General features: G+C 37.8%; 1 protein-coding gene across 19 annotated transcripts in view; it reads right to left on the minus strand.

Moving 5' to 3' along the window:
* Positions 1-23,748, minus strand: part of DDAH1 (dimethylarginine dimethylaminohydrolase 1) — a 246,140-nt gene that overhangs the window by 41,025 nt on the left and 181,367 nt on the right. The gene's annotated exons all lie outside the window — the stretch shown is intronic.

Genomic DNA, 23,748 nt, shown 5'->3' on the forward strand with positions numbered 1-23,748 from the left:
CTTGCCAGAAAGTACAAGATTTAATTTTAAATCTTAAGTCAGTCAGTTAGTCAGTTAGTAAGTCAGTCAGAATTGCATACACACAGAGTAATATATGGAAGAAATGTTAATGACAATAACCAGTAACTTGAAATCTCAGCCCACAGGATAGTCATTATTTTCTATTCAAATATTTTCTAAAATGTCAGAACATCTAAGACTACTCTGTAAATCTGAACTGTTAGTTAAATTTAACCTATGTTCCTAGAGGTGATTAACACATACAATAATTGCAATCAAACCAAAGAATAGTTGAAAATGAATTTTAGGGGCTTTCTATGATTCCAGGGTATAGTTTAAAGCAGAGATAGTCTGAGCTGAGTAAGGGAATACTTCTAAGTGAGGTTTATTTTAATGCAAGAAAAAAAAAATTAAGGCATAACAAATGCCCTTTGAAGTTCACAGTTTAATTCAAGTTTTTCCAGCTGCTCAACAATTTTTAGAAAATGTTTACTTCTTTGAGAGAGAGAGAGAGAGAGAGAATGAGTGGGGGAGGGGCAGAGAGAGAGGGAGACAGAGAATCCCAAGCAGGCTCCCTGCTGTCAGCACAGAGCCGGACCTGGGGCTTGAACCCATGAACCGTGAGATAATGACTTGAGCTGAAATCAAGAGTCCGATGCTTAACCAGCTGAGTCACCCAGCCACCCCTCAACAAAACAATTCAAGTATTTCTGAAGGTCTGTATAACCTTTGACATGGTAAAGACATATGTCGAGACAACATGAATGGGGCTAATGGAAAAACAAGAGATCCCATGACACTGAGAGAAGCAGGTAGTCCTGCCAAAATTCAGCATGCCCAGGACACAGAGTGAATTGTCAATGAAGAATTTAGGAGACACAACTACAGCAGTGTAACTTCTAAAGTAATAAAAATATGGGGATATTCTGACAACAAGCCTGACATTCATGCAGTCAAGAAAAAAAGAGGATACAAATTAAAATAAATATATCATCTCATCCCTGTGCTGGAACTCATGTAAAAATTCCACAAACCAGAGTGACTCAGAACAATAAAAAATTATTTCCATGGACAAACGGTCTTAATGTTGTAATAAACACATCTAGTGTTCTCTTTTAACAGGAGAATAGGTTTTTCTATGTAACAGGAAGGAGAATCATTGCTGTAGCATAAAAAAAGAAGCCGAATAACAATTACCAGGGCTTGCTGGGCTACAGTGAACCCAAGAAAACACACAACTGTTTCCTTTTGGCATCTCCCTCTGGGTCTATGGAAAATTCTCTGAGCTTGAAGAGAGGTCAAGAGAATGAAACAGCTATTGTTACATTTTGTCTCTCTTATGATGCTACTGCTTCTACTATAACTTAACATTTCAAAGATTACTAGGAATACAGCAATTACATGTATTTTTCTGAAAAATGTATATGTAATATCAACTCAGGAACTTTATTCAATTCTTAAGAGTTTAAAGAGAACAGAAGTAGGGAGGCTAATATATACCAGTTTCAGAAACACTGTATTTCTTTAAAAGTCCTGTGTCTTTCAAATTAAAGTTTTAGAGGATAAAATGCTTGTGGTTTCTTAAAAGTTAAAACAGCTGCACCAACATGAGAAAACTGGCTTTTGCGCAAGGCCAGTACTTTATTTTTTTCTCCTTAAATATTCAGTCACATCTATATAAACAAAGTCGTCAGGATACAAACATTGATGATACCATATTACTTTCAAAGTTAAGGGTATGGACAAGTTTAAAAATGTATTAAATGTTAAGTAAATGGTTCTGAGAATCATAGAACCATATGGCATCAAATCGGCAATGCTAACTCCAGCGAAATTTCTGGAGAAGAAACAAGAGAGGCTGAACCCAGAGGCTGTCGACTGAGAACTGCAAACTCTTGGCATCATGGTTCCGCAAAGCAAACTTGGAGGCAAACAAGGCCCAGTATTGCCGTGACACAGGGACCCATAGCAAGCCAGTTATTCAGGCAGTTAGCACACTAAATATAGCTATAGAAGTGGGAAGTTTTGCAGGAAAAGATCCAAACCATGAGCCTTCAAAGAAACTGCCCATTCTGTGGTTACATAGCCATGGTTAATGTTGACTTAATTAACTTTCAGGAGGAGAAAAAAAAACCCAACTAAACAGCACACCCACCTTTTACTGAGATGCTAACCTTGCAGGGTGGAACTTAGTGTTACTCAGGGTGGAGAGAAACTGTCAGACAAACAGTATTAATTCTAAAGGTTGAGCTGAATAGGTCATTTTCACCCATGAAATTGGAAATAAAAGGGTAAATCAGAGAAACAACTTTAATTTAAAATCTAACTACATTATTTTCATACTCCAAAGATTTACACGAACTTTCTTCCTCCCCTTTACACTCTGCGTGTACTTGGTTTCATTCTTTTACTTTGTACTCCCATTTCTTCTTGCCCCCTTTTGGCTCCTCCTACCCTTTGCTTTGCTATAGATTCCTTCTCTGACCACAGAGAGGTTCAGATCACCTCTACGGCTTTCAACCATCCAACCCACATGTCTTCCTCAGAGCTGGTACCAGTTTTGAGGTCATTATCTTCTCCTTCTTTTCTTAGTGCCCTCTCTGCCTCCCTTTCCTTCTCTCTCTCTTTTTTTGGAGTACTCATGTCATCATGGGGTGACACAAGTCACAGGCACTTCATAGTGTAGTGTTATGATCAAGGGCCTGCAATTCAAATCCCAGCTCAGCTACTTATTAGCCAGTGATAGCTTGTTTAATTTTTGAGCCTCAGTTTTCTCATCTTTAAAATGGGTGGTTGGTCATAATAGTACCAATCCCCTAGGCTCCTCCTGATGATTAAATACATGTAATGCGCTGGGCACACTATAATTGCTCAATGACTATTAGATGCGACTTTTATTATTTTGGTGAATATCAGCTTATGTGGACTGAGTGACACATACTTGTACTATGAAACTGATGCACAAAAGGAAGCTGTTGCTTTTTCTTACATTTGGACAGATTTCTTATGTTTCACCCCATGACAGATTCCACCTGCTTTCCAGTGAATTAAAATGACACGTGTTTTCTGCAAAGCCAACGTAAAGTTAGAGCACATACACTGAAGACACATTTAAATTTGAATCATTCCAGTTTAATTTCTTTCCAGCTCCTGGAAGCTGTCAGGCTATGTGGTAGCTTTCTTGTCTAATCTCTGCTTTAAAACCGCCCCCTTGGATGTACTAGATAAGGCAGTAAGTGGACCTATCTGCTAAGCTGTCCCACAGGACTCAAAGGGGCATCAGCCAAGATGATACAGAATGATGACAGTTCCTGAAGACATGACCACTCTAAAGGACTCAATCGAAAGAACTCCCACTCTTTCTCAATGCCTGGTCCCTTTTCTTACCCTTTGTGTTCTACTCTCTTACCTTCTTTCATGGCCCTCATTTCCGTTCCCTCATGTGTCCTTCATGTTTACATCATCTTCCTGTCTTCTCATCTTACTGCTTTTGGGTTCTCATGGTGAATGGAAAGAACTGGGGATTTGAACTCAGGCTCTACCACTTATTAGGTATGCAACTGGGACGAATTATACTTCCTGAGCCTCAGTTTTCTTTTCTTTTTTTTTTTTTTTAACGTTTATTTATTTTTGAGACAGAGAGAGACACAGCATGAATGGGGGAGGGGCAGAGAGAGAGGGAGACACAGAATCGGAAGCAGGCTCCAGGCTCTGAGCCATCAGCCCAGAGCCCGATGCGGGGCTCGAACTCGCGGACCGCGAGATCGTGACCTGAGCTGAAGTCAGACGCTTAGCCGACTGAGCCACCCAGGCACCCGAGCCTCAGTTTTCTAATCTGCAAATTGGATAGTGCTTCCACTCTAACAGGAATTATGTAACAAATAAGCTAATATATACTGCCTGGCACACTGTGGTCAAAACCAGTAGCTGCTAATGTTATTGTTTTGCCCTAAATTAACTCAGTGCTTGGTTTGGATTCTGGCTACCTTTCAAAAAGAAATAAAAGATACAAATATACCATTTGATCCCAAATCTTCTTGCAAAATTTCCCCCAAATACAAAATACTAAAATAATTATAAAACCTTACACATTTTATTGGGAATTTATACTCCCAATAGCTTGTAAGAGCACTGTCATTAGTTCAGTATTCTTTACGTAGATGCCAATATTTTCAAGTTGGCCCTGTCCAAAGTTGCTTTTGTTGCCTATTTTCAACAATGACCACTCTGATGTTTCATATCTTCCATTTGGATGTGGTGAATGTGCTCACAAGGCCTGATGAACAGTTTTGTGCTGCAGTCCCATTAAGAGTCTGCACCGACCTGTCTGCCAAGCTGCTTTCCTTTAGCTGCTCTGCTCAGTGGGGTGCCAGATGTTATGACCACGAATGAGGACACTGGCATTGGCTTGTCTGTGGCCAACATAACTCTGTTCCCCCCAGATCTGCCATGTGCTAGGAGCTGTGCTATCACCACTAGGTTTTCAGTGCCCATTTCAATGTTCCAAGTACTCATCGTATTATAAGAGCTTTAAAATTACACTGTCATCCTATTCACACTCTTATCTAGCTCTTAAGAGCTGAATAGCAGCAACATAGCTTTGTTGATAGTAATAGATAATGCTGAGGAAGCCACTCAAGAAGCTGATGTGATGCCTCTATCATGTCAAGGCACAGCTGGCTTGAAACTTGTTGATACATCAAAGTTACACTGTGTTGTCCCTGGTCACACTCAAAAGGTCACATTCCATTTGTTTATGCCACTTTAATGTTCTTTGTCAATCAGCACATCTTTGATCCTGTGGCCACTTGGACTAGTGTACATTTGGCTGATTTTATAACAGTACTTCAAGTCTCTATCATACTTTTATATATCTTTTCTCAGTTAGTCAACATTTCAGTTCAGCAAACTTTTAGTAGATGCCAACTTTTTTTTTTTTTTTAACCTGGCTACAAATATTTAAACACCAAACCATAGTCCCTGTTCCTGGGAAGTTAACAAGCAAGCAGAGCAGATATACCTTATGAATATATAGTGATAATAAAATGAAATATTTGTTGTGATGTTCACAATAACTTGAAAAGGAAGTAAGGGCAGGCATCAGTATACCCATTTTACATATGAGTAAACTAAGGCTAAAGGAAGTTGACTGACTTGCTGAGTCAAGCTTTCTGAGCCCATGCTCCTGTTTGTGTTCCTATTCACTGCACTGTGTGATTATGATTTTCCCGAAGCCTCCACACAAAGCACAGCCCACATCAGAAATGAAGCTCATGCCTTCTGTTTTCCAACTTTGTACACTCAAGTCTACTTGGTATTACAAGATCCTATTTAAGAGGATCCAGATTCCATGACCTCTTCATTTCAGAGATGGGTGACATTTCTGTATACGAGGGTCTTAGGATGCTAAGGTGCAGTACAATTAAAACACTAAGTAATATGAACAGAATGTATAAACCACATCAGGAATGTTCACCAATGACAGCCTGCATATTAATTACCACCCTTCAACTTTGGGATGCCTGAGGTTTGTTCAGTGGTTTATTCCTTAACTTTCCCACGTGTGCTAATTAAATTAGTAAAACTAACCAGAACTAACAAAAAAAAAAAGATCAGAGAGAGGCATAACATACTAAATGACTGAGTCTAAAAATTCCTAAATAAAAACATACTGGAATCCTCTGCTATAATTTTAGGACAAAACTCTTAGGAGGAATTTACTTAGCAATGATAAAAGCAAACATTTGTATAGTCTTCCTGTATCAGACACTGTCTTAAGAATTCATCTTTAGGGGCGCCTGGGTGGCTCAGTCGGTTAAGCGTCTGACTTCAGCTCAGGTCACGATCTCGCGGTCCGTGAGTTCGAGTCCCGCGTCGGGCTCTGGGCTGATGGCTCAGAGCCTGGAGCCTGCTTCCAATTCTGTGTCTCCCTCTCTCTCTGCCCCTCCCTGTTCATGCTGTGTCTCTCTCTGTCTCAAAAATAAATAAACGTTAAAAAAATTAAAAAAGGGGCGCCTGGGTGGCGCAGTCGGTTAAGCGTCCGACTTCAGCCAGGTCACGATCTCGCGGTCCGTGAGTTCGAGCCCCGCGTCGGGCTCTGTGCTGACCGCTCAGAGCCTGGAGCCTGTTTCAGATTCTGTGTCTCCCTCTCTCTCTGCCCCTCCCCTGTTCATGCTCTGTCTCTCTCTGTCTCAAAAATAAATAAACATTAAAAAAAAAAAAAAAAAGAATTCATCTTTAATAATCTAACCCTCATTACCCAATAAAAGTCGTACAAGAATTATCTGTTTTAGAGACAAGGAAGCAGAAGCACGGTAGGTGACTTGACCAAGGTCTTACAGCAGCAGAGCTGAACTTAGGTATGAACTTAGAGAACTTTACTCTGCAGTTTGTGTTCTTCTCTCCTATACAACTTGTCACTAACAAGATAATTTATGTATCTACTATACAGTCAGATAAAAATAAATATTAGAAGAGATTGTAAGCATTTATAATACTCTTAAAAACAGATTATGTTCAGGGTGTCTGGGTGGCTCAGTCCGTTAAGCGTCCAACTCTTGGTTTCAGCTCAGGTCATGATCTCACGGTTCACAGGTTTGAGCCCCGCATTGTGGAGTCTGTTTGGGATTCTCTGTCTCTCTGTCTCCCTCTCTCTGCCTCTCTCCTGCTCTCTTTCTCTCTCAAAATAAATAACTAAACATTTAAAAAAAACCCAGATTATGTTCACTTTATTTGTATGAACAAAAATGTGAACTCAGACATGCTGGAGGAACGGGGGTAGGAGGGACAGGCTACAAATCGCAACAATGTGAACTTAGGTTTGGTTTCTAAAGATCCTATCCTAAATTTTGTTTTCCTAAGTATATATATACATAAACTAATGAATTTTGAGAACCACTACTTCATCTTTCCAATTCCTAGATCAGATTGTGAGAAGGAGTTATTTGTAGAGAAATCTTCAGTCAACAAAAGCATTTTAATTACAATGAGATTACAAAAGCACAGAGACATGAAGATACACTCCAAACCAAGTCACCACACACATTTCAAACCAATTCAATCAACTGGGAAAGATTCTGAGAATTTACCACATTGGGAACTATGGAGGAAGAATTCTACAATACCCAAGACTGCCACTGCCTGATGTATATACCATGTGCAAATCTCTCCCTTTGGGTGTTAAAAGAACCTATAAATGTGAGGAGATATCACTCCTATGATTAGGCACATTTTTATAGCACAGGTAAAGTTATTTTGCAGATGCAACTGAGTCTCTAATCCATTGATTTGAGTTCATTAAAAGGGAGATTATCTTGGGTGAGCCTGACCTAATATGATGAGCCCTTAAACGGGGGTTTAGAGGTCAGAGATGGAAGAAGTCAGAGAGATGTCCTACTAGTCTGGAAAAAAAGGCAAACAGCCATGTTGGGAACTGCCTTTAGAGATATGCCCGCAGAGCTGCCTCTAGGAGTTAAGAGAAACCCGTAGTCAACAGCCAGCAAAAAAACAGGGACCTTGATCCTACAACCACAGGAAATGAATTCTGACTACAACCTGAATGAGCTTGGAAGAAGACCTAAGCTCCAGGTGAGAACAGAGCCCAGCCAACAACCACAACCAGGTATGCCACACCCAGACTTCCAATCTGCAAAATCTGAGAGATAATAAGTGGGTATTCTTTTATTTTTATTTTTTTTAAATGTTTGTTTATTTTGAGAGAGTGAGAGTGGGGGAGGGGCAGAGAGAGAGAGAGAGGGAGACAGAGAATCTCAAGCAGGCCCCATGCCATCAGCATAGAGCCCGATGTGGGGCTCGAACTCACAAACCATGAGATTATGACCTGAGCCGAAATCTAGAGTCAGATGATTAACCAACTGAGCCACCCAGGCACCCCAGTGGGTGTTCTTTTAAATGTTATATTTATGGTAAGCTGTCACACAGCAATGGAAAACTAATACAGAAAGTTCCTAATTTAAACATTTTACTTTAAAAATTTATCTATAAAGGCCTTTGGTCAGAAGCAAAATGTTGAACTTATCTCTAAGTTGTTTATTCAGAATAAGATGCAAAAGTTCTTAAAATGTTCCTAAGAAATTCCTGAGAAAAAGAAACTGTTTTAACGGAGTTTAAAGTTTTAGATCCACCAACTTCCTTAATCCAATATTTACTAAAATGTTGTACAGTTAGATTTTAAAATACAGAAAGCAAGTTGCAATACTGTTTTTTTAAAGTTACAAATCTAATACATGCTCATAGAAATGAAAATGACAGAAGTATATACCTAAGTAGTAATGCAGAACACAAATGTGCCTTGAGCCATCCCAATCTTATTCTCAGTTTCATTCATTCTGTAAATATTGAGTATCTGCTCTGAGCTAGATACCACAATAGACAGTAATGAGTGGTCATCAAAAAATAGACATGACTCCTGCTATATAGTGCCCTTAGAGTAACAGATATTAAAGATTCACCCAAATCAACATATAGTTTACACATTATGATAAGGGTTATGGAGGAAAACAATAGTGTGCTTTGAGAAATAAGAAGGGTACATGATTCAGGGGTCAAGAAAGGTCACTTTGAGGAAGTAACGTTTAAACTAAGAAATAAAAATGTTTATAATGGTTATCCTTCCTGCTGGTGGGTCATCTGGAATTCTTCTTTAGAAACAAAACAGGTTTCTGGATAATTCTCAGATCACAAACAGCTCACTTTAACTTATGAAAAATTAATTAAGGCCTTACTATACTAAGAATATGGTCAACAGAACTGGAAATTATTTACTGCATTAAAATCTTCAGAAGTTATCAGGAAGAGTCAAGTAAATGTCATTAATCCTTTGATTATTCTGGGAACTCATGATATTCGTGGTCAACATGTGTGAAAGTTTTATAACTACCTAGTTCATTTTCCTTTTTTTGAGCTTTGATAATTATAACTGTTACACGAATAAGATCTCTTGAAACATTTCCCAAAGACTATTAATATCCATTGCATTTTTACCATTGATTTCTTGGAATTCTAAACTTATTGGTTTATCTTGTGATATGGACTTCTAAACTTATTGGCTTATCTCTAGTGACAAGATCTAAAAATTAACCACAATATTTAGCATCTTGGTTCCCATACTTGTAAGATGAGGGGGTACAGGTCAGCTTAAAAATGAAGTCATTTCCAGCTCTACATTTCGAAGAGTTGGAGTCTCAAAACAGTTTCTGGCATTCATAAATGTGACTTTAACTGTAATTTTATTTCCCTCCAAGATAGTTTACTGAAAACATTCCAGATGGTTATTCATGAATAATGTATTCTAGATTTTAACCAAATTCAATCAGAAGCAAGAAGCTGAGTATATGGATGGGAGGAGGGCGGTGGGAAAACATGGGAAACCCAAAAGTAGATGAAAAAATCTGAGAAGGATGCAAACCCTCAGAGGCCAACAGAAGGATTCCGCTGCAGTGGGAAAAGCTGTATCTAAAAAACAAGGTGTGTGAGTGTCAACACTAACTTATGATACTTCATTTTTTTTGTTTTTTTGTTTCTTAGTAACCCAAGGTGCTGCTAATTACCTGCCAACAACGATAATAATTACACATGTAGAGCGTCAATAATGCCTTTCTTATGAGAAAACACATATCAGGGCCTGCTTAGCTGCTAACCTCTGCATACTTTCTTATACTAACCATTTGGAGGATAGGAAACTTCAACTTTGGGTTCATCCCTACCAGGATCAACTGTCATCTAAAAAAGGAGGATCTAACAAGCTCCAGGCCAATCCTCTGAGGCTCAGCATTAAGTCATTCTTTATACCTTGCTCCACATTAGACTATATACCCAGGTGTGACTTTGGTTCTTTTCCCTGGAGTCCTGTGGCAGTAACTTATCCCAATCTCTTCCTATGAGTAGGGACGTTGTCTGTGCTCTCTCTAAAGATCTGAGCCTTAAACTACAACCCTGCACTGTAGATGGCCTTTCTAGGTGTACCTACTACACATAGATGGTACTGGTCACCTCTCTCTATCTCCTTAACATAGAATCAGTAACCCCAAGGGCTGAGGAATCTACCTCTTAATCACTCGTAACTCTGGCCCTTTTACAATATTAATGCCACAGACTTATCATCATTAATAATATATAAAGTTTATTAAGCATTGTGCTAACTGATTTTACATGGATTATCTCATATTAATAATAACATATCCCTCCTAGTCTGAATCAGTCAAGGCAGTTTCATCCCTCTTGCCAGGGACTGGTACACATGACCTAATTTGGGCCACTGAGAGGAAGTCTGTTGACAGTTTCCTGGAGGTACAGAAAGAAACGTAATCTCACTTCTTCCTTTGGACACTGTCTGTCTGGATATGGTATGTGGAACTGGTGCTAGTCTGAGAGCCCAACCGTCATCAAGGATGACAGGACAGAAAGATGGAAAGAACCTGGGTCCTTGATGACATTATTGAGCTGATGAATCAACCAACTCTGGAGCACAGAAATTCTTGGCATATGAGATTCTTCATTTCCTTAATCAATTTTGAATTGAGTTTCTGTTAGTTGCAGCTAAAAACAATTCATTTACTTATATAACAAACCTGACAAGCAATATCCAAAGAGTTCATAACAATAGACCACATTACTAAAATTCATTAAGTTCTGATGTAGAAACAACTGTTAAATGGAGGGTTTTTCTTTCTCTAGAAATACACCTGACTTGCCATTCAATAAATTACACAATATGTAAGGTGTTATCTTAACTGATAATAAGCGTTATTGTGGCTGACAAGAATTTTGACTAAATGCCATTAGTGACACTAAGACCATCCTATTTATAGAAGAAAGCAGATTGTAAATAATAACTTTTAAAGCCAAAAAGAAGTATTATACTGCCTCAATTCTTTATTTTTTAATTTTTTTTAATTTTATTTTTTTTTAGAATTTATTTATTTATTTATTTTTCAACGTTTATTTATTTTTGGGACAGAGAGAGACAGAGCATGAACGAGGGAGGGGCAGAGAGAGAGGGAGACACAGAATCGGAAACAGGCTCCAGGCCCTGAGCCATCAGCCCAGAGCCTGACGCGGGGCTCGAACTCACGGACCGCGAGATCGTGACCTGGCTGAAGTCGGACGCTTAACCGACTGCGCCACCCAGGCGCCCCTTGCCTCAATTCTTTAGATTAAGCATAATTGTTATAGCTCCGTATGTCAGAGTGGGAAATTGATGTTCTGACACTCTCATCTCTGAACCAGTGCTCAGATCTGGAGGACATGTGAATGCAAAGGTTTGGCAGAAATGCAGAAGGAAAACTGATAGGGCCAGAGTACACAGGAAAGATTAAAAACAGCTCTGAAGGGGCGCCTAGGTGGCTCAGTTAGTTAAGCATCCGACTTGTGATCTCAGGATCATGAGTTCAAGCTCTGTATTGGGCTCCACACTGGGCATGAAGCCTACTTAAAACAACACAACACAAAACAAAACAAAACAAAACAAAACAAAACAATGGGGCTCCTGGTTAGCTCAGTCAATTGAGCATCTGACTTCAATCCAGGTCATGGTCTCGTGGCTCACAAGTTTGAACCCCGCATTGGGCTCTGTGCTGACAGCTCAGAGCCTGGAGCCTGCTTCAGATTCTGTGTCTCCCTCTCTCTCTGCCCCTCTGCATGCTCTCTCTCTCAAAAATAAAAATAAAAATAAAAACATTTATAAAAGAAGGAGGGGGGTACAAAATCTTAAAACAAAACATCTCTGAAGAAAACTGGGAACGAGTGCTCTCATTATCTGGAAAGTTATAGATATTCAAAGGCCCCTCCCAGAAACTGGAAACCTGCACATACAAGAATGAAACTGGATTACTTTTAACACCATACACAAAAATAAAATCAAATGTATTAAAGGCCTAAACATGAGACCTGAAACCATATAAATCCTAGAAGAGAACACAGACAGTAATAAATAACTTTGACATAAGCCATAGCAATATTTTTCTAGATAGGTCTTCTAAGTCAAGGGAAACAAAAGCAAAAACACACTATTGGGACTACACTAAAATAAAAAGCTTTTTCACATCAAAGGAAACCACAAACAAAACAAAAAGACAACCTACTGAATGGGAGAAGATATTTTCAAATGATATATCTGATAAGGGGTCAATATCCAAAATATATACAGAGTTTATACAACTCAACATCAAGGAACCAAATAATTCTATTAAAAAATGGGTACCATTGCAGCCACTCTGGAAAACAATATGGAGGTTCTTCAGAAAGTTAAAAATAGAACTACCGTATGATCCAGCAATGGCACTACTAGGTGTTTACCCAAAGAATACAAAAATACTAACTCAAAGGGATACAGGGCTACACACAGCAATAGCCAAACTATGGAGAGAGCTCAAGTATCCATCGATTGATGAATGCATAAAGAAGATGTGGTATATATACAATGGAATATTAGCCATAAAAAACGAAATCTTGCCATTTGTAGCAACGTGGATGAAGCTAGAGAATATTATGCTAAACAAAGTCAGTCAGAGAAAGACAAAAACCATATGATTTCAATCGTACGTGGAATTTAAGAAACAAAACAAATGAACAAAGGGAAAAAGAGAGCGAGCGAGAGAGAGAGAGAGAGAGAGAGAGAGAAGCAAACCAAGAAACAGACTCTTAACTATAGAGAACAAACTGATGGTTACCAGAGGGGAGTTGGTTTAAATAGGTGAAGGGGATTTAGGAGTGCACTTGTAAGGAGCATCAGAGGATGTATGGAAGTGTTGAATCACTATATAGTACATTTGAAACTAACATTACACTGTATGTTAACTAACTGGAATTTAAATAAAAACTTAAATTAAAAAAAATTAAAAATGAGCAGAGGACCTGAATAGGTATTTTTCTAAAGAAGACATACAGATGGCCAACAGACACATGAAAAAATGCTCACCATCACTGATCATCAGAGATAGGCAAGTCAAAACCACAATGAGATATCACCTCACACCTGTTAGAATGGCTAAAATCAAGAAGACAAGAAACAAGTGTTGGTGAGGATGTGGAGGAAAAAGGAACCCTGTGCACTATTGGTGGGAATGTAAAAGGGTAAAGCCACTGTGGAAAACAGTATAGAGGTTCCTCAAAAAATTAAAAATAGAAATACCATATGATCCAATAATTCCACTAATGGATATTTACTCAGGGAAAATCACAGCACTTACTCAAAAAGATATATGCACATCTACATTTATTGCAGCATTATTTACAATAGCCTAGACATAGAAGCCACCTAAGTATCCATCAATAGATGAGTGGATAAGGAAAATGTGGTATGCACGTGTGCGTGCACACACATAAAATCAAACATGCCATAAAAAAGGATGAGACTGCACCATTCGAAACAGCATGGGTGGACCTAGAGAGAATTATGCTAAGTGAAATAGGTCAGACTGAAAATGACGAATACCGTATGATTCCACTCATAAACAAAACCTAAAAAATTGAATAAACAAAAAGCAGAATCAGGACTATAAGTACAGAGAAAAAATCGACGGTTGCCAGAGGTAAGGGAGGTGGCAGGATGGGGCAAAATGGATGAAAGGAAGAGGGAGATACAGACCTTGAGTTATAGAATGAGTACATCATGGGAATGAAAGGAAGAGTCAATGACACTAACAGGGACGTAATGGGACAGATGGTAACTATACTTGTGGTGGACATAGCATAATGTATAAACTTGTCAAATGACTGAGTTGTACACCTGAAACTAATATAACATGTGTGTCAACTATTGTAAAAGAAAAAAGAAAACCCCAAAACTCAAAACACACACACACACACACACACACACACACACACACACACACACACAACAGAGGCCCCTTGATAAAGATGCCAACATGAGAGTTTCCCAGAAGAAGCCTGGAAGCAACATTTAACTTTTAAAATGAAAAACAAGGCAGAAGCTCCGCTGGTCTTTTCACTCTCCTGACATATAATGCACTAATTCAAGTGGCCCATTTCCTTGTTGACGATAACATACTGAATGTCTAAGAGCCACTGACATTCTATCTGCAGACAACAAACAGAAATATGATTTACCACCAAATACCAACTAAAAATAAGTGTCAGCTGCCAAAAGGTTTGCAAAATCTAGTATGTTAAAAACTAGGGAACTGACAAGGTTCTAAAATTTTAAAGGAATTTTCCCAAAATTCCCTTTTGAATTATTATTCAAAATAAGCACCAGACATAGAGCTTGAAGGGCCCATAATTTTTTGTAAATTCAGAGAAGCTGCAAGCTGCCATTATAAAGGCAAACAGGGGTAAACCGTGACAAATATTTTGTATGTCCAGAACACAATTAATACCTTGTAGGTATTAAGCTGCCTTAGAAGCCTTCCAAGAGACTCTTGGGCCCACGCCAACTGCAGGCCCTGGCTGGGTTACATATGCCTTCTGTGTGCTGCCATGTTTCCCAGGGCACTCTACTAACAAAAGATCTGGCCACAATAGATTCTCCATATGTTTAGTGAATGAGTAGCTGAAAAACTCTGCAAGTTACACATAATTTCTAGAAATGTTATAATAAACTTATGCTTCCTTTAAAAATATCCACTTTGTCTAGCTAAGGCATAGTAGCAAGGCGAGGTGACCTCTTCTAGACAGCTCTTACAACATTTCAAGGGTAAGCAGATTCATCTTATTTCTAAAGACCCCCAAGTGAGAAAACCATCCTTGGTCTATTTGTCACAATAATCACTAACTGAACTGCCACTCTTCTCTTTACCTTCTCTAATAATTTCATTCATTTTTCTGGTCATTCAATAATATTGATTCAACATTTTTAACACATCTGGCACTATTCTAGGTCCTAGAAACACATCAGTGAAGAGAGAAGATGTTTGTGTATATTCTGGTGGGGATATGAAGAGATAGATCATAAATAATAAATAGGAAAAAATATTAAGTAGTAGTAGGTACTAGGCAGAGAATTCAGGGAATGTGATATACAGGCATACCCCTTTTTATGGTAGTTTATTTTGCTTCACTTCTATTCCATTTTTTTATAAATTGAAGGCTTGTGGCAACCCTGCATCGAGCAAGTCTATCAGTGCTGTTTTACCAAGAACATTTGTTCATTTTGTGTCTCTGTGTCACATTTTTGTAATTCCTATAATACTTCAAAATTTTTCATAATTATTATATTTGTTACTGTAATCTATGATCAGTGATCTTTGATGTCACTACTGTAATTGTTTTGGGAAGCCACGAAACGCACCATATATGATGGTGAACTTAATAAATGTTCTGTGTGTTCTGACTGTTCCACTGACCGGCTGTTTCCCCATTTCTCTTCTCCTCAGACCTCCCTATTCCTTGAGACACAACAATACTGAAATCAGACCAATCAATAACTCTACAAGGGTCTCTAAGTGTTCAAGTGAAAGGCAGAATCACACATCTCACTTTAAATCGAAAGGTAGAAATGATTAAGCTTAGTGAGGAAGGCATGTCTAAAGCCAAGAGAGGCAGAAAGCTAGGCCTGTTGTACCACCCAGTTAGCCAAGTTGTGAATGCAAAGAAAAAGTTCTTGAAGGAAATTAAAAGTGCTACTCCAGTGAACACAAATGAAAGGAAAGCAAAACAGCCTTATTGTTGATATGGAGACTTTCAGTGGTTTGGATGGAAGATCAAACCAGCCACAACATTCCCTTAAACCAAAGCCTAATCCAGAGCAAGGCCCCAACTCTCTTCAATTCCCTGAAGGCTAGGAGAGGTAAGAAAGCTGGAGGAGGAAAGTCTGAAGCCAGCAGAGGTGGGTTCATGAGGTTTATGGAAAGAAGGCTTCCCCATAACATAAAAGTGCAAGATGAAGCAGCAAGTGCTGATATAGAAGCTGCAGTAAGTTATCCAGAAGATCCAGCTAAGATAATTAATGAAGGTGGCTACACCAAACAACAGATTTTCAGTGCAGATGAAATAGCTTATTGGAAAAAGATGTCAGCTAGGACTTTCTTAGCTAGAGAAGTCAATGCCTGGCTTCAAAAGTTCAAAGGAGAGGCTGTCTTACTAGGGGCCAATGCAGCTGATGACTTGTAGTTGAAGCCAGTTACATGTACCATTCTGAAGATTTTAGGGCTCGTAAGAATTATGCTAAATATATTCTGCCCATGCTCTATAAATGGAACAATAAAGCCTGGATGATGGCACATCTGTTTAAGACATGACTTACTGAATATTTTAAACCCACTACTAAGATCTACTGCTCAGAAAAAAAGACTCTTTTAAAAAAATTATTGCTTATTAACAATGCACCTGTTCACCCAGGAGCTCTGATGGAGATGGACAATGAGATTAATATGGTTTTCTTTTTTTTTCTTTTTCAAAAGTGAAGAAACATTTTTTAAAATTTTATTATTTTTTTAATATAACTTATTGTCAAATTGGTTAATATGGTTTTCATGCTTGCGAAACACAACATCCATTCTGCAGTTCATGGATCCACAAATAACTTTGACTTTCAAGTCTTATTATTTAAAAAATACATTTTGTAAGGCTACAGCTGCCAAAGATAGCGATCCCTCTGATGGGATCAAAATATATTTTCAAAATAGGTTTTCAAAATATATTGAAAACCTTCTGGAAAGGATTAACTACATTAAATGCCATTAAGAACATTGTGATTCGTGAAAAAAGGGTAAAAATATCAATATTAACAGGAATTTGGAAGATGCTGGTTTCAACTCTCATTGATAACTTGGAGGGGCTAAAAATTTCAGTAATGGTGGTGGATGTGGTGGAAATAGCAAGAGAACTAGAATTAGAAGTGGAGCCTGAAGATGTGACTGAATGGCTGCAATCTCATGACAAAACTTGTACGGATGAGGAGTTGTTTCTTATGGATGAGCAAAGAAAGTGGTTTCTTGAGATGGAATCTACTTCTGGTGAAGATACTGTGAAGACTGTTGAAATGACAACAGAGGATTTAGAATATTACATACACTTAATTGTTTTATTTTTTATTTTTTTTATTTTTTTCAATGTTTATTTTTGGGACAGAGAGAGACAGAGCATGAACGGGGGAGGGTCAGAGAGAGAGGGAGACACAGAATCGGAAACAGGCTCCAGGCTCTGAGCCATCAGCCCAGAGCCTGACGCAGGGCTCAAACTCACGGACCGCGAGATCGTGACCTGGCTGAAGTCGGACGCTTAACTGACTGCGCCACCCAGGCGCCCTACATACACTTAGTTGATAAAGCAGACACAGGGTTTGAGAGGATAGATTCCAATTTTGAAAGTTCTACTGTCCATAAAATGCTATCAAACAGCATCACATGCTCAGAGAAATTGTTGGTGAAAGGAAGAGATGATCAATGCTGCAAACTTCATTTCTGTCTTATTTTGAGAAATTACCACAGCTATCCTAACCTTCAGCAACCATCACCCTGATCAGTCAGCAGCCATCAACATGGAGGCAAGATCCTCCTCCAGCAAAAAGACTATGACCCACTGAAAGCACAGATGATGGCTAGCAGTTTTTTCTTAGCAATAATATATTTTTCAATTAAAGTATGCATATTTTTTACGCATAATGGTATCACACACTTATTAGACTACAGTATAATATAAACATAACTTTTATATGCACTGGGAAACCAAAAAATTCAATTGGCTTACTGTATTGTGATGTGAAGCTGAACGTGCCACATCTCTGAAGTATGCCTGTAAAATGAATGGGCTAGATTGGGAGCTCAGGAATAGCCTTTCCGAACATGTGACATGTATGTGTCGACCAAGAGGACCAACACTGTTGCCATCAGGGAGAAGAATGTTCTAACAAGAGCCAGTGCAAGTCTTAAGATAGGAACAAGCTTAATTTGTTCAAGGAACAGAAAGATAGTCAGTATGGAGCTAAATGGATAGGACAAGTGTTATGAGATGAACTCTCCCCCACCCTCCCCCGCCATTCATATGTTAAAGTCTTTACCCCCAGTATCTCAGAATGTTATTGTATTAAGGTCTTAAAAGAGGTAATTAAGTTAAAATGAGGCCATTAGTGTGGGTCCTAATCCAATGACTGGTATCCTTATAAAAAGAGATTAGGAAGTATACAGGTACAAAGGTGACACTATGTAAAAACATAGGGAGAAGGTAGCTATCTGCAACTCAAAGAGAGAGGCCTCAGGAGAAACAACCTGGCCCATACCTTGATCTCAGATTTCTAGGCTCCAGAATTGTGAGAAAATAAATTTCTATTATTTAAGCCACTGGGTGGTACTTTCTTATGGCAACTCTAGAAAACTAATACAGCAAGGTGGTAGATAACACTGGGGATGTAGGCAGGGAACAGACCATACCAAACTTAGTAAACTAGCATAAAGGGTTAGAATTTTAAGTGTTATTAGAAGCCACTGGAAATTTGAAGGAGGAGAGTGGCATAATCTAATTTACAAAGATAATTCTGGCTAGCTGCTTTGTGGAAAATGTATTGGAAGGCAAGAATGGAAGCAGAGAATTTAGCTGAGAGGCATTTGTAGTAGTCTAAGCAAAATATAATGGTGGCTTGGACAAGGTGATGATAGTGGAGACAAAAAAAATGGGAAGAATTTGCAATGTGTTTTGAAGGAGAGGTGACAGGACTTGCTGATAGATTAGATATGGGAGTGAAGCAAAAAAAAAAAATCAAAAATTATTTAGATTTTTGTCTTGAGCAATTGGGTGGATGATGGTACTAATTTCTGATACAGTAAAGTCAGAGGAAAGGAACAAATCTAGGGAGAAAATATGAGTTCTGTTTTAGCTAAGTTGATTCTGAAATATCTTCCAGATATTCTAGATATGGAGAGATCAACACATTTGACTATATTAATCTAGATTTCTGGGAGGGTAGTCAGAACTGGAAGTAAGACATAAAAACAGTATTTAAACCAAAGGAAATTAGAACTATCTCAAACTATGTTCTGCAGGAAGTGATGTGAGAAATCTGGCCTTGACAATTCCTCTTAACAACTGTATTCCAAGAAACAGACTCTTGGAGATATTTTTGAGCCATTGCTGTTGCACAATATGGTGGCTGTTTGCAGCAATGGAAGGAATAATCCCCCTTTGGCAGGAAAAGACTATTTAATGCACATACATTATGACTGCACAGATACCACCAGGATAAAGGGTCTGGAACACATGTGGATTGAAATGAACTTTCTGGATGTAATGTATGTTAAGGCTTCAAGTGCTATACTTGTTAAACATCGGTATGTTTTTTGTTAGATTCAATTTTGTGGAAGCTATAAAAGAACAGTGGTATAAGATTTCATTCTTTCAGAAACCATCAATTTTGGAATTGTGATCACTTTGAACAGGCGACAGGGTGAAGTTCATTAAGCAAATAGAGTTAGCAAGGCTATAGGAAGAACAACTTTCAAACACATTTTAGATCAATTAGTCCAAAATAATTCATACCAAAGCAACTATAGGACTAAATGGATGCTTGCTGTGCTAATTAAAATACTCTTATTCAATTATTCAAGTGATTTGTATCTGGTTTGATATAATTTAGAAACCATTAGTATATTCTAAATGACTGCTGTATGTGCTAAAAATGAATAAGGCTGAATACCTTTTAAAAGTATTGTACTTACTAATTTTTTACCAATTGAAACTAATTTTCTTCACAACTGGTACAAAGCTGGTGCTTTTTTAACTGTACCACATTGCCCAGTATTTGAACACAATATTCAGGATGGTTTTTGGAATGCTGGGATGATTTTTTTGGGAATACTGCTTTTCTTTTTTCCTTCCTAGTCCTAGACTATTTTATGTGTTTTGATTGAAGCCTTCATTAGCAATGGCTGTGACAGGCTCCAGTCATTGTTAGTAGAGGACATAGTAATTCATTCTGAGAAGTTGCCTTCTGATTCCTGGCTGGAGCATGGCAAGTGATTTTGTAAATATTCACCCTTTGTCATATGTTCAAACATTTGCTTCTCCTAGAGCTTATTTAAAATGTGTTACTGAAAAACCACCAGCTGAATATTTGTATGCTTATGAATATTAAGTAAAGGCTTATTTCCAACCATAGTTGTACAAAATGGCTACTTTCAAGAAATTGTTCTTGTTTTTGACAGCTGTCCAAATTTTAACATAGTGGTAACAAAAATAGTGAATAATTTTTCTTCTCTGTTATCAAATCTGGGCATCCTTGGCTGGACTGAGACTGGAACAGTTTGATAATATTTTCCTAATAGAAACATTCCAGTCAACGTTTTACCAAGGAAAACTAATTATTGTCTAGCTGGTGAGTTTTGCCTTTCCCAAATTGTTTTAGGGAAAAATATGGTAAAATTCTTATCCTTATGATTTTCTTTTTTTTAAGAAAAAGTTTATTTATGTTTCCAATTATCACTGAGTATTAACTAACTTTTAAATAAAACATTTATCTGAGGAATAGCTACTAGTCCCTTCTATAAGATGGAAGGCACTTTGTATCTGGTTTTGAGTAATTCTCAAAGTACAATAACCTTAAAGCCATCTAGATTCTCTTCTTATGAGGCAGTGCATGATGAAATTAGATTCTCATAAATGTCATTACCCCTATTTATTGTCTTTTTCCTTGAACCAGGGCTGAGCTGGCTAAGTTCCATTGTCTCTCAACTAGATTTATTATGGATCAGACGCATTCCATTTCACAACAGGAATGTGCTTATTATAAAATGTACAAAGCTTATAGCCTAACAAAGCACACAATCTGTTGGCAAAAACCACTTTGTTTAATAGTGGGTATAGTTTGTAAAGTTTTCGAATGTATCTGAACTAAATTTAGTATCACATAAGTTGACACTCAGATCTTGAAGTAAATACCAAGTGAACACAGTAATGTTTATGCTAAACACAAAGCTAAATGTATTTTAGTATTATGCAAATATACTCCTTAAGTATTTCTTGTTGACATTATATAGTTAGCCAGATTTTCTTGTTGCTTCAGCTTCTCTCAGATAGTACCTCAGGAACTCTGAAAAGTAGATTAACTCTTTCAGATCTTAAGAGCGTAATTTCACATACTGTCTCTTTAGTGACTAATGTCATTTAGAATTTGTGCAATGAACTGAATGAAGCATATCCTTATAAATACCCAGGGAGAAACGAAGAGATACTTCTAAGAATAAGAACATGGATAAATTTAGCAGTTAGAAGACTATGCAAAAAACTAGATTGCAACATTTTTTTTATAAGTATGATTGTTAACAAAGGCTAAAAGGAAATATGCAAAAATGACTTAGGGCCCTGCTTGGTCAGTGGATAATGATTGTTGTCACTGGTGGAAAAAGCTGAATGCCTAAAACTCTGTCTACCTATCTACAACTGTGGTAATCACTCCCGAGGCAGATGCCAAGGCAGATCTATGCATAGAGGACATGGCTCGTCAATGCATGCTTTCTACTATTCTAAACATTCAAGTACTAATGTGACTCTGGGTAAGGAAGAGCAGACCACTTGTAGCCGCATTTCAGAAGTCTTTTTTGCCTGAGTTACCAACCCCTAGTTCACTGGTGGTTTGCTCCATTCAGGCTCTCACTGTGGGGCTACCTTGCTTGGTATACCAAGCTATCTATACCTTTGGACTGGACTTGAAACAGCCCCAGCCTAGCTTTAGCTCCTACATTTCTAGTCCATGAAAACACTTCCACAAACTCTGGCAGTGTATCTGTGCCCAACAAAGCAGCAATTTCTTGGCTCCGTATCTAAGCCGTTAGTCACTGAGTTTCTTGCTCTTCAGATCTCCTAGAGCAGTGCCCAGGGCATTTCCCAAATGCAGGGAATATCTATCAACTCTGAGTGGTCTCTGTAAAACCCACTCTCCCTAGACTCAAGATGAAAAAGGTAGTACATCCCATCCCACACATTCTATGCAGAAAAAATTAGAAATTACAGATCAGTAAAAATAAAACCATTAAAAATTCTTGTAATCCCAACACCATGTATAGATACCACTACTAATAATCTGTCACATAAACTTCCAAAATTTCCTATCGGAAATTGTTAAGGAAATTGTTTTTTTCCTCATGCTATTATAAAATTACACTAGAAGAACCCACATGCCACATTTAAATAAAATATGGGGCACTGTTATAAGGTAGTTTAAAAATGAACTCACACTTCAAGTTGAGATTGCTTTAAAATGGACTTCCTGAAAAATTATCTTCGGAAAACAGACTTTTGTTGTAAGGTAGCTCCAGATACAAATAGTAAAGCTCCCTGTATTGAATTTCAGATTATTTCAATACTTTTATCCCTAAGCAAAGAATCAGATTTTTACAGTGGTAACAGAAATTGAGAATAACTTTAGGACCAATTAGGATATGTGTTAAAATTTGAGGGTACAAATCCATGTCACAATTCACAGAGGTTTTCTTCTTTAAATATACATGAATCAGACAGGAGAAGGAAACAAACATAGAAATATTTAGCTGCCCCAAAATAATTTGTTCTGAGACAGTAGTAAAGATTTTCTTCTGTGATGACATGAAGTTTAAGTCTTGAACCAATTGCTGGGAAAGTAACCTTACAATTGCAAAATAATTAATTATTAAATGTTGGACAGAAAGAGGTCCTCTGTTCTTTGTGGATATGCAGAGCAGACCTCTGAATGCACCTAGTGAACCAGGTCTTCAGTATGTTGAAGACACCTGATATCCCATAACACCCAGCGAGGCTGCCAACTCCTTGTCCACACTGACTACATGCCATGTAACCCATTTTATGACTCAAAAGGATTTAAAATTCATGAAGCTTGTTGAAAGCTCAACTGTCACATTCGACTCATTCCAAAGTGTATGGGAAAAAGAGCAGAGCAGACATTTCAACTGAGGCTATTATTATGCTTGAATAACCATATTCCATTAAATTGCTAATAAACCTACTAGAAGATGTTGATCACATCAACCATACAGTTGCATTCCTTTCCTTTATACTAACTTGCTCAGTTTTGTTTTATGCAGTATTACTCTTTCTGTGCCCTTTATTCCAAGGTTGCCCAGAATTCAAAGCACTTATTCAGTAAGTTTGTAATCCAGTTTAGTGTGCTATTAACAGAATTCTTTAGAGAAGATCATGGAAAAAGAAAAACTTATTTTTGGGTCAGTGACCAGTTTTAAAGGAAACACATACTAAACCAGTTTAAAGGAAAAGGTCAGGATCCATGAGGTATTAAGGAAAGAAGAAAAAGAAAAAACATTCATTTCCACAATTTTCCGACATTCCTTAAAAATAAAAACAAGCCTTAGTATGGAATGGCAAGGTCCCGGCTCCCCTATACTGTGGGGAACAATACTGCCATTCATAGGAAGTTAGAAAGCAAGGGTTTTTCCTCAACACCAGGGAAGTTTTGGCTTCCCTTCTCTTTATTTATTCTGAGGTTCAAAATTGAACCCTATAAATCTTGAGTTAGTCTCTCAGAACAAATAATAATATGAAATGTATAAAATGCTTTAAAGTTTGCTTTTTACTAGCATAACTCATTAACTCTCTCTGCATTACAAATGGGATATTAAGCCACTGTGGTGTTAGTGTTAAATACTGAAAATATATGAAGCTGAATATATATCCCATAGAACTAGGCATTTTTAAAGAACTAATACACTATGTGTACTATCTGATGACTGAGTTAAATAGTTTATCCCTCATTTAAAGACTGATTGAAAATCTATGATGGAAAAAAAAATCAAAGTTAAGGGAACAAATGTTTTAATTTAAAAATTCTTA

The sequence above is a fragment of the Leopardus geoffroyi genome, chromosome C1 (assembly GCF_018350155.1).
Source record: "Leopardus geoffroyi isolate Oge1 chromosome C1, O.geoffroyi_Oge1_pat1.0, whole genome shotgun sequence".
Classification (NCBI taxonomy): Eukaryota; Metazoa; Chordata; class Mammalia; order Carnivora; family Felidae; genus Leopardus; species Leopardus geoffroyi.